Raw genomic sequence first — 17,044 nt, 5'->3', positions numbered from 1 at the left:
GACCAAATATTGGTACTGTATACATTTTTCTCCCCAGTTGATTTAACCCAGCTAACCAAAAACAAACTGCACAACTCTTTCTAATAGGGAAAACATTTTTTCAGATATTACCACATCTAGTGATCACAGGAAGCCAGTTAGTACAGTAGGACAGGAGCTGACTGCAAGGCTTTCACTTTGTCTTAAACATATGGACATGAGACAAAGCAGCAAACTGACCATGGGGAATCCAAACCTCTCTGCAGCTTTAAGCAACTTGCTTTGCTTTTTGTTTTGACAAAAAATGGAGTAATCAATTTATCAGCTTAAAAAAAAATAAACTTCCTGCGCAAGCAGGATGTGGTAAAATCATCGTTTTGACTGCTGAATTTGTGACTCAAGTTGCCATTTCTAAAGAAAAATATCTAGCTTGTGTGCACACATGCAGCTGGGAAGGAGACAGTATGTACACTAACCCACAGAGTCTGTCTCCCTTGCTTGGGACATGAACAGCTCAGCAGAGCCCAAGGAGATCACAGCAGACAATAACAAGATGCATTGGATTTATTATTTTTAACTTGTAGCGTAACAATTCATACAGACCTGCACCTTACACATCATAAAGGACAGTGTCAGTGGCAACATATATACAGTGTGATAATTTAATTATTTCTGGATAACAGACATTTCTACACACAGAATTCAAATATCAGCAATTGCCTATATGGCAAAAGCCATGCACTAGCACCCTCCTTCCCCACACCAGTACAAGCAGCTCCCACACCTCGGTCTGTGGGAAAGGCCAGCACTTGTCTTTACTACCACAGAGCTCACCATCAGTGTCTCCTCCAACACAGGGAGATACCCAGCCCCTGCCCTCCCACTCCTCCCTGAAGCTTTTACCAGTCTTGCATACCAAGCCTGCGATCTGGTGGAGGCAGCCAGAGAGGAAAGGACTTTATCTCACTGCAGCACTCATCTCAGTGCTCTTGGCACAGCTGCCAAAACTTAAGTTAGGGCTGAGTTTCTCAAGGAACCAGCAGAAGGAGCTTCCAGTTCTCACTTTCTTGGGCAAGTGAACGTCATATACTCCTCCCTCATTACAAGTTTTTGAGGTCTTACAATCCTCCCAGCTCCACAAGGACCTCCTTGCTGAGAGGCTCCTGAGCCTGCCCCCACACACCTGCCCAGGGCTGCAGCACAAAGTGCTGAAGGACACCAACCAGTAACACACCCCAGCTATCAAAGCCTCACAGTGCCTGACTTGGAAGTCAGCTACAGACTCCCATCTTTAATGTCTCCCAGTGCTTCACCTGCACTGAGTCACAGCATGACTTCTTGCCCTGGAGTTGCTACCTGTGACATTTAAACAGTAACAGTGTGCACTTGAACAGCATTAGCCATTTGTGCTGATGTGAACAGATTGATAAAAAGGACCCTCCTAACTCCTAGGGCCCAACTGCCTGTCACCTGCCCACAACAGGAGAACCACAAAGCAACAGCAGAGGTGACTTTTTCCCCCAAATAGATATTTTTCTTTCTAGGACGCTCTCTGGAAGGCATATTCTCCATGTCCAGGCTGTTTTCACTGTGCTCTCACCTACGCTGGCTGCCACAGAATTCTGCCCAGCAGGTGCGTTCAGCAGGAGAGCGCCAAGCCAAGGCACACCAGGATGAGTCCTGTGGAGCCGGAGAGCAGGCTGGGAAGGAGGAACCAGCTCACTGCTGCAGCAAACATGGGCAGCTGCTCCTGCCTGCTCCTCTGGGGCCAGCCTTTCTCTCAACTCTGCACCAGCTAACTACGTGGGAAGTTCCTTCACTGCCGTTTGGGGCACGGCCTCCAGAATTCCTCTCACAGAAAGAAGGTGTTTTTTTTGCTTTTGCCATGAGAACACGTGGACAAAGGATGGAGACCCAGGCACTGCAGACATGACTGCTCTGAACAACTGAAATAAGGGAAGAGAAATGACAGAGCACAAAGTGGTTTCAGCTGAAGACTTAGAAAGAACAGCAATAAAAGCAAAAGTTAACAATCACCTTTACAGGGCCTCTGTCTTGCACACACAAAATCATTCCCAAAAAGGTTAGGAGGCACAACAGAGCCTGAGTAATCCTCTTTGTGAGGCTGTAGGAAGCATGGTGTAACAGGAGCTTTACAGTAAGAAGCACCACATTCAATGTTCTGAACACATCTTTTCTTTCAAGTTACTGATACTCAGAGAAGAGCTCCTGTTTTGGCAGAGATTAGCAGTTATAAAACAAAAAACTGCTCTGTGGCATTACTAACACTGTCTCATAAAAGACAGACCTTTTTCTAGCTAGCAAAAATCAGTTCCAAGAGCTGAAAACAGATTTGCCTCCTTACATGTCCAAAATGTTTAATGTTCTGAGTCTTAAAACGAAAATGAAAAACTATAAACCCTCACACAGTATAAGACACATTCTGACAGGCTGCAAATAAATTTGGTATTTTCTCTCTTAAATCCATCATAACATGCATTGGTGTCTGATTTTACTAAACTAATAACCATAGAAGTTAACTTTTATTATATTTCTGCACTCACTTAGGAATCAAACAATTAAGAGGCACTTAGAACAACGGGCCTGTACAGTATGGTAATGAGTTAGGATTTTCTTTATTCCTTTTGAATTTAAACTATTCAAAGCTTTTGAAACCTACTGTCTAGAATATTCCTTAGAGTAGGTGGAGAGTATTTTCACTACTGATTTTCAACTCCTTTTAAGAGTGACAAATTGGGCTTTGAGTTTCATTGTAAGTTACAGTGATAACACTGTAACTGTAACACCGTTTGGAACTAAGGAAAAAAGAAACTAAAAAGAAAGATGCAAATGCCAGACTGTGTCTGGCAGAGCCTGCAACCATAGATGGTCTCCCCTCAAAACCAGTCATGGCCTGTTCTACCCACAGCCCCAATGCAGAAAACATCTGTGAGCAGATGGATCAAACTGAAGAACAAAGTCCTGTGCAGCTGAAATGTTAAAGTACCTGATTTCTCATGTGAAAACATGCCCTTCTTTCAGCCCTTTTCAGGGCTTACAAGGCACCAAATGGACCTTGAGGGTCAGCAGAACACGGGGCTTTGACATACCCAAATTCAAAAAGAGATCCACACTAGAAAAAGTGAGGCTCTTGAAGAGAAATTCTCATTCCCAATATGGAATGTTAGGACAGACTCCTTTCTGAAATAGCACATTTTTGTTTAGTTTTAATAAGCATAGATTTAAATTCAAAGATATTGCAGTATGATCCTTGAGGCTGCACAGCTACATAAAGGCTTTAATTTTAACAAATAACCTTTTTTCCTCCCAAACCCTGTCTCCAGTTCCAGGATAGTACCCTAGGATAGTATCAACTTCTTTCAGCTGCATCTATCACTTCTAGCTATCTACTGGGTGTATTCTTTCTCCTGAAACAAAAATCTTTTAGCCTAAATAAATGCAACTGTTTTAAGCAGAGCTGTTTCTTGCTACCTTCTAATACTTTAAGGTGGAAAAACTTGAAGTTCTGAAAGTAGAGCAGTAGTGTGACTTGGAGCTCTAGAATTAAACCTACTTAGTTTATTTTGCAGGTATACAAGTTACAGTGAAACAGGAATACAAAGAGAAAAAAATTAACAATGACAATGGAATTGTCATAGGTCCACAGTAAATCAGCAAGGGTAGCAACTAATTCAATAAATCAGTATTCTTAACATATCATTACTCTTAATTATAATAATTTCATTAGTCTTAAATAAAAGCTGTAATAGAAAGAAAACAGAATGTGACTAGCCTGGTGAATTTCAGACACATTTCAGACTATAAATGCTGAAATACAAAATGGGCATATTTGGGATAAGAAACTGCTCTAGCTTAAATACAGAAGTTAGCAGAAAAGGAAGCAGCAGATTGGTATGTCACTAATGTTTATTTACATCCTACTTCTTCCTGTACTTACAGATAAAAACTGTCTGTCCTGTAACTCCCTGGCCCTCCTGTCTTAAAAGCATATTTAAAGTTAAAGCAAATTGAAAGTCAGAACAAACAAATAAAAGGAGAATTGTAGCACATGATACACTCATTCACTCTCAGGTTCCCAAGACTCCAAACAAGTCCACTTTGTTTCAGGAAACAAAAAGATTCTTGAATCCGCCTTGTTACTGCATCTGGTAAAGAATTTCCTAAAAAAACCCTCAACATTTCTAGCTAAAAAGTGCTGCTACTAACAAAATTGTTTTCTCCCTTCCCACAGGAAATTAAGGAGAAGAAAATTTTTCCCATAACTAAAAGGCATTGCTAGCTTGTTTTTGATCAAGTGACCATAAGTTTAAATTTAATTTCCATTGTATATTTTGTTGTCTCTTTCCATCAACCATTTCTACTTCTGCAATATCCTATTAAAGCAGACTATTTGACCACAATGTGATAAGAATAGAATATGAGATTCCTGTTAGCCAGGACCCTGCCAGTATCAATTGTTCCATGGACAATCTGCCATCAAAATGATGGCACTATCCTTTTTTTCCTACCTCTTTTCCACAGAACCAAATACAAGAAGCCTCAAGACCCTTGTGAAATGATGCACAAAGACATACAGGAAGGTCTAAAAATCAGGTTAGGCATTCTGAGCACATCCAGATCCATGCCTGCATTGGTTATTCAGTTTCTGAGATAAGAAGTCTGAAACAAACTGAAGGTTTAACCACCAGCAGGCTTTGGGATAGAGTAATAGAGGGAAAGTGCCCTGCTGAACTAGGTGGGAATATCACAACTGTCCCTAGCCTGGTTTGCAGTTCCTAATAGGTTGGCTAAGAGGACATTTTATTTCACAAGGGATTATTGTGCTTTACTCTACCTGAGCCCACTCAAGCTACAAAAGCAGCTGAAGGTACAACTGTGACTACAGCTCCTCCTCTCTCAACCAGCCTGCAAACAAACCCCCAAAATTCAGCTAAACATGGATTTGCACACTGAGTGTCTCTATTGCCTGACAAGTCCAGAAAACACAACATGGGTGCTTTTATAGTATTTCTCTACTATAGGAAATGTTTTGGTGCTACTTCAGTGATGGAAGGCATTGCAGAACATGAACACCAGGATGGGGCTTATGTTATCACACACTTCCTGATCAGTGCTTTTATCTCTGGAAAATCAAAACCAGATTTAATATAAAAAACTGCATAGAAAAATACTTCCATTATTTCTTTCTACAATTTCTTTCATTATTTCTATGACAAGAATTTCCACTTACTGTTTCTTCCCTAAACACCTGACAGAAACCAAATCCACCCATTTGAAATTAATCTGCAAGATCTAGTTTGGATTATTTTTGTATGGCTGCCCTGTAATGGATGATGAGGAAAAGGAAAGCATTGAACACAAAGCTGAAAGGATATTTCCTATAGAGGAAAACATTTCAGCTAAGGAACAAGAGTTCTACAATAGCTTTTAATGAAATAATAATTCATACACTCACTGTTTGAGAAACAAAAGCAACGAAACAAAATCCCCCACATCTAGCCCATCTCCCCAGCTCCCCCATCCCACTGCCCAAACTGCACAGCTATAATTTTGGACTTTCTCTTAAAGCAGATATATAATACCTCTCTCTATATATGTCTATATATTTATATACATAATATATATAATCTCTGACATAGTCTGCAAATACATTCTCCAGTTAAGGAAGCATCACTTTATGAACAACATGAACCTCATTGTCAGTAACTTGCAAAATAAAAAATTATCAAAATCCTATTTCTCTTGGATTGCATAAAGAAATATTAGGCTGCAGTAAGCTGGAGACAAAAATAAGACTCTTTACATAATCAATGTCAAATTAGTACCACTTACAAAAATTAAATCTATAAAAACCACTTTTTTCTTTTTTTAAAATCTTCAAAATTGCTGCCCTTCAAAGCTGGGCTTTTTCAGGTTGTGTAACACTCTAACCTACTTTCGGATGCTGCTATTTAAGTGTTTACACTGAATCTTCCTTGTTTACCAGTTCTTTGAAGGTCTAGTGCCATACACCACTCCTACACAAATGGTTTTGTAATCAATGTGATATTTAAAAAGCAATATTAGCAGCCATTCTTTCCCTAACCATAAACTGTCAAATCTTACCTCATTCTTGCCTTGCTGCAAATGACTGGAAAGGTCTATTTAAAGATGACTTTCAAAACAGGAGCCCATTTTTACATTTTGGAGTAGTTCCACAAAGCATCCAAAGATTATTAACATAATTAAAGCTCCCAAAAAACCCACCAAAATTATTAATACCAAAATTATTTTAAAACCATAGTAGTAGTAGTAATAATAATAATAATAATAATAATTATAATTATTATTATTATTAATTACCTCTGTATTTGCTGCATGCAAATTCTGTGTCTACAGAGCACATAAAATGAGTAACTTCTCGCTTTGCCTAGTGCAGTAATCCTCAGCATGCTCTTATAAAAGAGCTGCTTGGACAAAAAGTGCTAGCTTCAGGTTTTATTGACATTTATCCCCAGGCTACAGAGTGCAGATCAGGTGCCCAGTACACTTCAGAAAGCTCAGGGAGACCCAAGCAGCAACACCACTCCATCCTTACTTCTCACAGGTTAGCAGAGACCATGAAGGGCAGCAGAGAAGAGATGGGAGAAGCAAACAAGACTGGAGAGAGTGGTCCTCTCTGGTAAAGAGATCAGGATTAGATGTGCTCCACTTGAAGTCAGTTAACCACGTGTGATTTTACAGTTACAAAACAAACCACCTAGCAAGGCAAGGTGCAAGAAACCAGAAGAGGTGGCTAATGAGACACCAGCAGGGTAAATCCTCAAATTAAGATGCTCTTCATACCTGTAAACAAGTCCATCAATGCACAGGCATTTCAGGGGCACAGCTGCCAGAACAGAAATGCTGCAGCAGAGTGGCAAGGAAGGCAGAGAATACACCTTGGATGTACCCTGCACATGCACTCCCACCTTACACTGCTGCTGCAGCCCCTCTTATTTATGCAATGCCAACTCATCCTCCTTTTATCTGAGGCAGCACATTCCCAGCGATCAAAGTCACAGAGCCACGGCTGAGTGACCAAATTTGCAACAGCATTTCCTGTTTCACCTAGCCAGGGGGAAACGACAGTGAGCAGACACTTAGGATTTCATGTCACAGAATTCCCAAAACAGCCAGAGCAGCAATCTTGAAACGACACCCAACTTGTGTGTGCAGGAGTCCCAGTTTAACACCAAGCACTTTTACTCAAGTGCAGACACAACTGAAGCACATTTAACCTGCACTGGCATGGATGTAAAATGCAATCAGAAGTTACACCACACAATAAACCAACAGCTGCTTGCTCTCAACTGTAAATATTTAATCCTTTTGTCATTTCTAAATCTGCTGTTCCCCTTCTTTTAGGCCATGAGGTTTCTGCAGTGTTTTCATGACCACTATCAGAAGTAGAGGAACACACAGTAAACATCTGGCACTTCTACTAACCAGAGCACTTTGGGAATTTATCAAGTTGCAAAAGCAAGCTGCACCAAAATAAAGCACATCTGGTACTCTTGTCCCTAGAGGCTGTTTTTTATCACTAAAAACAACCCAGCAATACAATTAAAAATAAATTTAAAGGATTGGGAGAGAAAAAAAGTAAAAAATGTAACAAACTTATATTTCCTTTTCAGTTTAGAAATCTGAAAAATAGAACAGTAAAAAATGGTTTACATCCAAGTTATTCAAATTTCCTTTTACATAAATAAGTCCACATGGCTGCAAAGCTTGTTACACAAAATTGCTTTATCTCAGATAGAGAGAGCACTCAAACTCATGCAATTCCTCTGAAAAATACTCTTCTCAGATGCACAGCCACACATACTGCCAGTCTGTCTCCTCCTTCCAAACCCACTTGGAACCAGGGCAACTTCAAAGTGGTAAGAAATTGAACCTGGCACACATGGAGCTGATAGTTTGGTGATTTTAAGCCACAGAATGTAAAGATACAAATCTTATCACAGAATGTATTAGTAGCTCTAACTACACACCCTAAATGTACCATGGGAATAAGGAGGAATGCCTACCAAAGAGAAGGAAATGTGTTGCTGAAGTTCACTCTGCTGCAGATTTTAATAGCCCCTCTTCAGGGCAAAATGAACTCTCCCTAGTACCTTAGCTCATGGTACTAAAGTCTTATTTTACCTAATTTCTAAACTGCATTCCCATCCATATGGAAGCAGGTTTACTGAGTAACTGAAGTAAATGATTTTCAATGAATACTTTCTCCTTCCTTTTATTTCAATGGACGTGTGAGCAACCTTGAATTGGAACATTTACAGCATCCTCATGGAGATCTAGAGCCAAGAACAGACAAAAAGTTCCTTTAACTAAAGAACAGGATCCATTGTTCCCTATCTTAGCTGGTTCATCTCTTCAGCCTGCAAACACAGTGACTCTCACTGGGTTACATGTTGAACAGAAGTTTCATAAAGATTTGCACACATACAAGTTACTGTATTTCAAATATCTGCAGTGGTACTTTCATTATACCCATTAGCTAAAAGCAAATCAGGAAAGGTCATACTTAAATTAAAAACTTAAAATAACAAAAGCAAATGACACATATGCATACACACAAAAAAGTGCCCAGTGACACAAGAAGCTACTTGTAAACACAAGACTCCTACTCACACACCAGCAGAGTTCCTCTGTTTCTGCTAAGAGCTTTTCTGTAGCAAGAGCAGTAGGAAGGTGCAGTAAGTCCAGCTAATAATCAGGATATGGAAAAACACATTCAAAGTCACCTTTCCTTTTAGTCACTCTACTGCTTTGGTGAAAAAATTAAAATGCTAGTTTACAGCTTAATAAATAGGCTGCACCCTCAATTTTCAAATACAGTCTATCCACTCTTTATGGAACAACAGTCTAACTTTGTTTCAACTTAAATGTCACACAGCTTCTTTTATCCCCAGGGAGAAGGGGATACTTCCTTGCTCAAGCCAAGGTCCAGCTGTAAACCATGTCTCAGAAACTACTGGAGGTAGCAGCCCGACACCCCCAGCACGATGCGTGCCCTGAGCCAGGACAGGCAGCACACACAGCTGCCAGCCTGCTGCCAACCCTACCTGCTCTTTATCAAGCACAGAGATCTCCTACACCTCACACATCCTGACAGATGGGTAACAATGATGGTTCTCACATAAAACTCTGATCAGCAGATGAAGGATGAGTTATTAATGTTACCACATTCCTGCCAAGCTTCCAATAGCTGAACCTCCAGTGGTTTCATGCCAGGAAAAGTGCCTGCAGCTGAAGCAGCATTTATCCTCAAAGGGATTTATTTAAGTTTACTATAATTCTTTTTCCTCTTCTAAACTTAAGCTGCTTTCTGTAAGAGATAAGCTCTTTGCTTAGTCCATCTAGTCCCATAATTGTTTGGTTCAGGGTGTGTACTTCAGTACTTTGACATAAAAAGAAATTACGCTTCAACACATTTTTGGGAGCTCTTTTGAAATTTTGCTGATGAGTTCATATTACCTCCTTCCTTTTTAAGCTTTATTTTCTCAAAACACCATTCAAAACATTGCCTTAAGAACAAAAAGAATGTTCTATGACTTGCTGTCCTACCAGTGATTACAGCATTCCTGCTCTAACAAGAAGCAAGTTTTCAGCTCTGCAAAAACATTCAGCAAGGTTCCATTGTATTGCTTGATGCGATTCACCAGCACTAACAGATCCATACAACCTCCAATTTAAATATTTACTATTGCTAAATTTGTATTATGATTTGACTCAAATGCTCCAGCTGGAACTGTAACCTCTGCACTGAGGGCCCTCCAGCAGGGAGTGGGCAGACAACCCTTGCCCCTGAAGGCTCACATTCTAAAAGTGATTATTTGTTAGGCAATGATAAGCATTTGTGGCTCTAACATTCAAAGCAAAAAACCAAACTCCCTCAGGCTTCCAGAAAAAGATAAAAAAAGTGGGATAACAGCCTGATTAAAGTATAATCAAATTTAACGTTTTAATGCACTGCAATCTTTGAGAAGGCTTAACATTATGTGCCAATAAATCCCTTTACAATTACAGCATTCCTATATACTTAGCCATACTCCTTCCCACTGGTGATGCTATCTAAAAAGTAAGGCACTAAATGTAACAGCTCTTGAGACCTACCTTTCCATTGAAATGGACAATGAAGCTTTCCTTTCCAGTCAAACTTGTCTTAAAATAGATAATGAAGCTGAGTGTACACTTCAAGTAAAATAAAAATACAGAAAAGAGACACTTCACTCAATCCCATTTACAGACACCACCACTCCTGCTCCAGCACTTAGGACTCTTCCATGATTATTCCAAGCTTCCACACACACTTGCAATAAAGTTTTTGGCAGCCACCTTCACCCATGTACCATACCACTGTCTGACTTTTACAGCCAACATCTGCTTGGATGGTGACATCAGAAAACCAGTGCAGAGGCAGCTTTTTTATTTGGCAGGCAGCTTCCCCTTACCCCAGGTGCTCTCCATCTGAACTTGTTTTACCAAGTTTCACATCACTTAACAGTAGCACAATAGCTGCTCCCCAGCTGCTACAGAAGTAAAAGCAGAGTGCCTTCTAACTGGAGGAAAACACAACAATCAGGTTCTGTTGCTGCCGCTGTAAGCAATTTTCACATCCTTCAGCAGGGCCCAGCCAGGTCCCCAGGAGATTCTGTGCAAGCATGAATAACCAGCAAGGCAAGTTCAGGATAAAGCACTATGTCATACCGACCTGGCAGAAGAAGGGTCCTTACCTTCTAAACCACCTTCTAGCCCTTCCACCAACATGCCAAGATCTCACAAAAAATGGAAATGGAAAGCCTGAGCTTGTGCAAGTACATCAGTGATTTCAGCATCCTGGCTCTCACTGTGACTTCCATCAAGCATAATGCAAGGCTTTCAGAAAGAGGGGCAGTCCAGCCCTTGACTGCCCTGAGCAGAACAAGAACTTGTCCCAAGCAAACTCTTAACATCACATGCAGCAGTATTTCTACAGGCATGTGTGATGGACTAGGCATCACCTACACACGAAGCAGGACCAACAGAGCAAATGAGTTTCTATCTGGTAACAACACCAGAAAACACCAGTTTGGTGCAGTGGTGATGGTGAGAGAGTGAACAACTACAGTGTTCTCCTCCCAGGCATGCAGAGATCTCCAGGCACTCTCAGTGATCAGGTGGCAAACACCCCTCCCAGGACAGGGGAGCGTGGAGACATCCTGCAACTACCAGGGACAGCAGGGATTATTTGAGCTCTTGGTTTGCATTTCAGGTTGTTGACTCAACACAAAATAAAACACAAAATGGCCACAATTTCCCACACAGTGACCTGTATCACGTCATAGCTGAACACAAGTCATCTTGCACACAGACTTATTTGTAAGTCTGACTGGCATTATTTTCACAAGGATCTACTCAAGAACATTAGGACATCTAGCCAACCACTTTATTTACATTTTCCTGTTATCTCATCACACGCTTGGACAACTGCCCATGCATGTGGGTGTACAACAATAATACACATATGACTACATACCCATCAGCCATCAGTCAAGAGTTTAGGATTTGTCATGGCCAGACTGAAACCATCCATTTAAGATAAAGTTTTGTAACAGCCTGTCTTAGACCAAGAGTTCTGCCTGCCAAATCATGCCTGAGGTACATTTTTTTTAAACAACAAAAATTTTATCAAGGCCCAGAACTCAGCTATAGTTTTTGTTCCCTTTTAGACTAAACAGCAATTCTAATCTCAGTTTCAAGTTCCTCAAAGGCTAAAAGAAAAACCCTCTCTCAAGATATAAAAACACCAAACGACTTTGGATTAATGAAAATTTAAATTATTCTTTTAAGCCTGCACTGGTTTCAATTTCCCAAGAACAGATTTGCTTTAGGAAGCCAGATGAAGTACTTCTCTCTCATCACTAAGCTTGGGACACCCACATATAGCACCAACTGACCTAGAAGGTAAGACCCAAAATGGTGACTCTAAAAAGGCAGGTGATGTGCTACTGCTGTGAGCTCTAAATTCTTGCATATGGACACAGCCATGTGCACATTCACTGTGACAGAGCCCTGGATGACAATACCAAAGCTGGATCCTTGCTCACCACTCATAAGCAGGCACTGCTGTTGCAGCCTACTCTTGAAACACGGCTAATAGCTTACTGTGCTGCCTTGTTGGGTTAAAGCATTCTGTATGAGACAGAGCACTCCGACAATCCTGCTCCTGACTCAGCAGGGACACTCTGTCTGTCTCACAGATGCCACTCACTACCTTCCACAACACCTGAACTGGATGTTCTGTGCACCTTGCATCTCCAGCTCCCGTGTCTTGGTCAGTTTCTTCAAATTGACACAAACAAACAAAAAAAAAAAAAGTGATTTTTTTGACTTAGACTCTGCTAGGACTTGATATTTATAGTGCATAAAAGGATCAATTCCCTAATCTATCACAAAGCCCTACTGCATTATACAGTGTGTCATCCTGTTTCAAAAGGATTATGGCCCAAAAATTCAGTTGAATTGCATCAGATTTCAGCAGAGTGTTTGAGGAAGGCAGAGTTTCAAGACTGACCAGTTATGATGAGGAAGAATCTTTAAGTTTCTGCCATGGGCTAGAAATTGGAATAAATCTTTTATTCTCTACATTAGCAGCACTTTGACCTCAGGATAATCACAAAGTAAAGTCATCCTAAAAAAAGTTTTCAAGTATTGGCAGTGTGTTGGAATTAATCCTTACCACACAACTCTACTATGAAAAGTGACTGAACAAATGTATTATTGAAAGATACAAAGTATCAGGGAATTTTGGTATTTCCATGCAGGTGTACAATTCACAAATAAAACCATTTCTCTCCACTTACTGGAACTCTTCTTTTGGGAGTTTAGCCAAGTTTTCCACATACAGTTGATCTGTGTATAGTGTTCCTTAATGCTCTGCATAGACTCACTTGCTGAAGCCGGCCCTATTCACTGATCCTTACTTTGTCAAATTACGAGAAGCAAGATGTAAATAAAGTTTTACTTCTACCCCTAAAGGGGGGAGAAACTGACTGTATGAAATGAGTAATCATGAAGTGGTTTAAAACAGAAACAAAATCCCCATCAGAAATTAAAACAGTCATGGATGGAGGTAAAGGCCAACAGGATTAGACAACAAGATCTCAAGTTATATAAATAAAAGCAATAATGCTATTATGACTCATTTATTAGAGAATCTTTATTGCCTTCAATTAACAAAAAAAATAATGTGAGGATGGCACCACTTGAAATTAAGTTGCATAAAATGATTTCTTGCTTTTAAGTTGCTGTTTGTGAATAGCTGCAATTTGAACAGAGATCTCAAATCTTCACTGTAACATAGACTCAAAATTGGAAGTTTTTTAGCAATGAGCAAAAGCATAATCATATTAACATAAAATATTCAACTTTTCCCAGTGAGACTTGCACTTGAGCTTTTTAATTACAAAGTCTACACCTCTATCATCCAAGGCAAGGATCAGCAAGGAACAATCAACCACGTTGCAACACCACAGGCAGCTCCCGTAGTTTTCTCCAGTCCTCCTCTGTGACATCTGTCACTGTCAAAGCCACAACACACTACAGGGTCTGATCCTCCAACTCCTAGAGGAGGTCTCCCTGCCAACTGTAACACCATCTCACCAACCACTTCCGGGCAAACTACTTCTTCTTAGTAATTCTAAGTCACTGAAAACCCACAAGACATAAAATTATAAATTACCATAACCCTGCCAAAACACAACATGGCCAAAACACAGCAGCAAAGTATAGCTAGTTCTCTGTGGATGAAAGCCAAGGGATTTCTAGTGTTTTATTTCCTCTAATGCACAAAACCTAAATGCCAGCAGCATGCTCCTTGGTAGAAGCCCAAAGACCACTTAAAAGTCTCCATTTTCAAGATGTCTTAGAGGACATAACTTATTTCATTACCTTCCCCCCCTTAAAGTACAAAAGCAGCTTCAGTTTCCTCTATGATCCCCTCTGACTCTTGGAACTCCTGTGGGTAGACAAGAACAGCAAGCGTTATGAATACAGCTCGTATTTGGCATTAACTGAACATCTTTAATTTATGACTACTATTACATTACAAAATGCACATATACACAAATGTGTCTTACAGATCAAGCCATCTTTCCACAGTCAGCAAATGATGCAATTTATTCAGTCATCACAGTCCAGATCAGACCAGTGACACTCTAAGACATCACACAAACAATACAAAAGCATGTACTGAGGAACTACTGAAAACTCATTTAACAAATAAAAGCCATCTCGTAAAAACATCCCATGAGAGTCTTTTGCTGCAGTATATCATCTGTGTTTCAGACTCAGCATTCAAAAATATTTAGCTTTTCTACAACAAAGAATTTTACTTGTGTTGGAATGACTGCATGCAGGGAAAAATATGGCAGTCATACAAAAGCCACAAAATATCACAATTTACTGTGTTTGATGCAGCTCTTAAGAGCCAATTCATAGCATTTATGACTTCAACATCGTGTTCTCCTCTGTTCACAGTCCAGTATTCTTACTTGATTCTTAGCCAGACTAGTGCTGCATTAAGCTAGAAAGGCAGCCTGTAAAGGTAGGGCTGATGTGTTCCTTTATCCTTGCAAAGAACTTCAAAGAAAGTCTGCTCACTGGTCCCCATCTTTGGGCCACAAATGGCGTGACAACAAAATAACGTTCCCATCTACAAGGACAGCAAAGCTAAAATGCTTCATCTTTTGAACCTGCTCTAGTTTTAAAACTTTAACTACATCACCATTTTTCTCATGTTCTTGTTCTATAATCCTGCAGATTGCTTTCCACCAAGACCTGGGTGGCGGACAGACGTGGGTTGCAAGACCCATGCAGAGCTGACCTTCTTTCTTTGATCACATACGTGTGTTTCAGTGACAAACACAGAGGAGCTCTCTGCTCTTCAAGCGACAACTCAAGAGCACACTGAGGCATACACTGCTCACAGTGCTGAGCAGCTACCCCGGGGCCTGGGAACCATCAAAGGGAAGCAACAGTGGAACAGCCCTCACAGTCATATGCCTGTACCTGCACCTTCCCATCAACACTTTCTGTCCACTTGTATTTACCAGATGCAACTGTCACGCCAAATAAAGTTCTGGGTGTGCCTGTCTCACCTACATGTAACCTTGGGAAGGGAAAAAGGGAAAAGAAAAAAGTAATGAAGATTACAGCATCTGTAACTCTTCATTTAAGAACAGAGAGAAGCTTTCTCCAAAACAAGTGTCAAGAGGTAATTAAAAAGAAATACTTCTGCCTGACAAAAATACAGCTAAACCTTCTTTCCATAACTTAAATCTCCTTGCTCTATTTCTCTCTCCACTTCTGATAGTATCAGTCCTCATAGACGCTTCATTTTCCCTGCAGACCAATTACTTTAATACAACAGAGAAATACTGTACAAGTATTGTCACTGAAAAGCTGAGTGTTCAAAAAGCAGTTTGCTCCATGCATATTCTGTTTGTGTATCAGCATGTATGCCCTGCAATCAGAGGCACAATGACACATTTTAGCACACAGGGTGCGTTCTCCCTTTATCACCACCTCCCCATCATACACACACCCTCAGTGTTCCTTCAGCCTGAATTATGCTCCTTCTCATATTAAATTTAGAAACAGAACTCTGAATCACCAGTTCCTGTTGTGAAAGTAGCTAGAAACAGATACAGCAAAAGGAGCTTCCTAGTAAACAGCTATACAATAATCAGTCCACTACATTAGACCCCACTGTTACCAATTGCTTTTTAAGTCCACAACAGAATCATACAGATTTATGTGAAACTAAAGAAATAATTTCCTGGGTGTCTAATCCTTCCCAGAATCCTACCAATTCTTATCCGTAACAGTATCGTGTAGCACTGAGTTTCAGAAATTAACTGTCCGCTTTAAAAAAGAAAAAAAAAACAAACCACACCCAACTCCCCAACCCCCCCAAACATTACTCATAAACTCATTGCTAGTGAGCCTGCTGCTGCACTTACTCCATTTCGTTCTATTTTTCCTCAACACTCTTTTAGATGCACCTTGAAGAAGAGGAACAGAAAGATCTAAGCTGCTGCTTTGCAAGAGAAGAGCAGCACAAAGACTCCAAAACTGGTTATATGCAAGAAAGGTCAGTTCCAGAGTGAGAAGAGTTCAGACAGCATTACACACAAGTTAGTCTGCCCTGCAGACAGCAATTATCTCCTAGCATAAGCAGAGTGGAAATGCACTCATGTCTCCCAGTTAGAGCCCATGAAGAACCATATGCGTGGTTAGGAAACTCTTGGTCACCACTTGTGGATTCCAGTTCCTTCAGTTGCCCTTGAAATATTTAACAAAGGAGCTACGTATCTCACGCCAAGAGGCACCGCCCATGTACATGCCTCTCCTGAAGTATACACACACACACATATGCTATATATATATATATATATATATATACACATATATATATACACATATATATACACATATATACATATATATACATATATACATATATATATATACATATATACATATACATATATACATATATACATATACATGTATACATATATACATATATATATATACATATACATATATACATATACATATATACATATACACACACACAGACACTTTCTAGCAGAGAGGCCAGCTCAACTATGCACCACATGAGAAGAAGAGTTCAGTTCGCAGGTTTGTATAGTCCCATCTATGACTTGCTGAAGTCAGTTTGACATCACTTACCACTACCCTCAATAATTCCTGTATTTAGCACAGAGGACACTTCCAGAAAATCTTTCAGCCCTGGGAACATTTTGGGTGGAGTTCACCACTTTCCTCTGTTATTTATTTGTTCTAGCACTCATGCTCTCTCACCATTATAAATGCACTTATTTCCAACTGCCTGATTGCAGCTCCCAGCCATCAGTTCTGTGTCATGCCTGTTTCTGTTTGCATTTTAGCCTTCAGTGTGCTCTCCTTCAGAAGGTGTTTCCCACCAATTATTAAGTTCCTCTACTTATCT

At 40.1% G+C, this 17,044-nt stretch overlaps 1 protein-coding gene across 4 annotated transcripts in view; it reads right to left on the bottom strand.

Annotated features, from left to right (window-relative positions):
• Positions 1-17,044, bottom strand: part of LRRC8D (leucine rich repeat containing 8 VRAC subunit D) — a 59,270-nt gene that overhangs the window by 6,465 nt on the left and 35,761 nt on the right. The window lies entirely within an intron of this gene.

The sequence above is a fragment of the Zonotrichia albicollis genome, chromosome 8, assembly GCF_047830755.1.
Source record: "Zonotrichia albicollis isolate bZonAlb1 chromosome 8, bZonAlb1.hap1, whole genome shotgun sequence".
Classification (NCBI taxonomy): Eukaryota; Metazoa; Chordata; class Aves; order Passeriformes; family Passerellidae; genus Zonotrichia; species Zonotrichia albicollis.
This window is presented reverse-complemented; position numbering and strand designations above follow the sequence as displayed.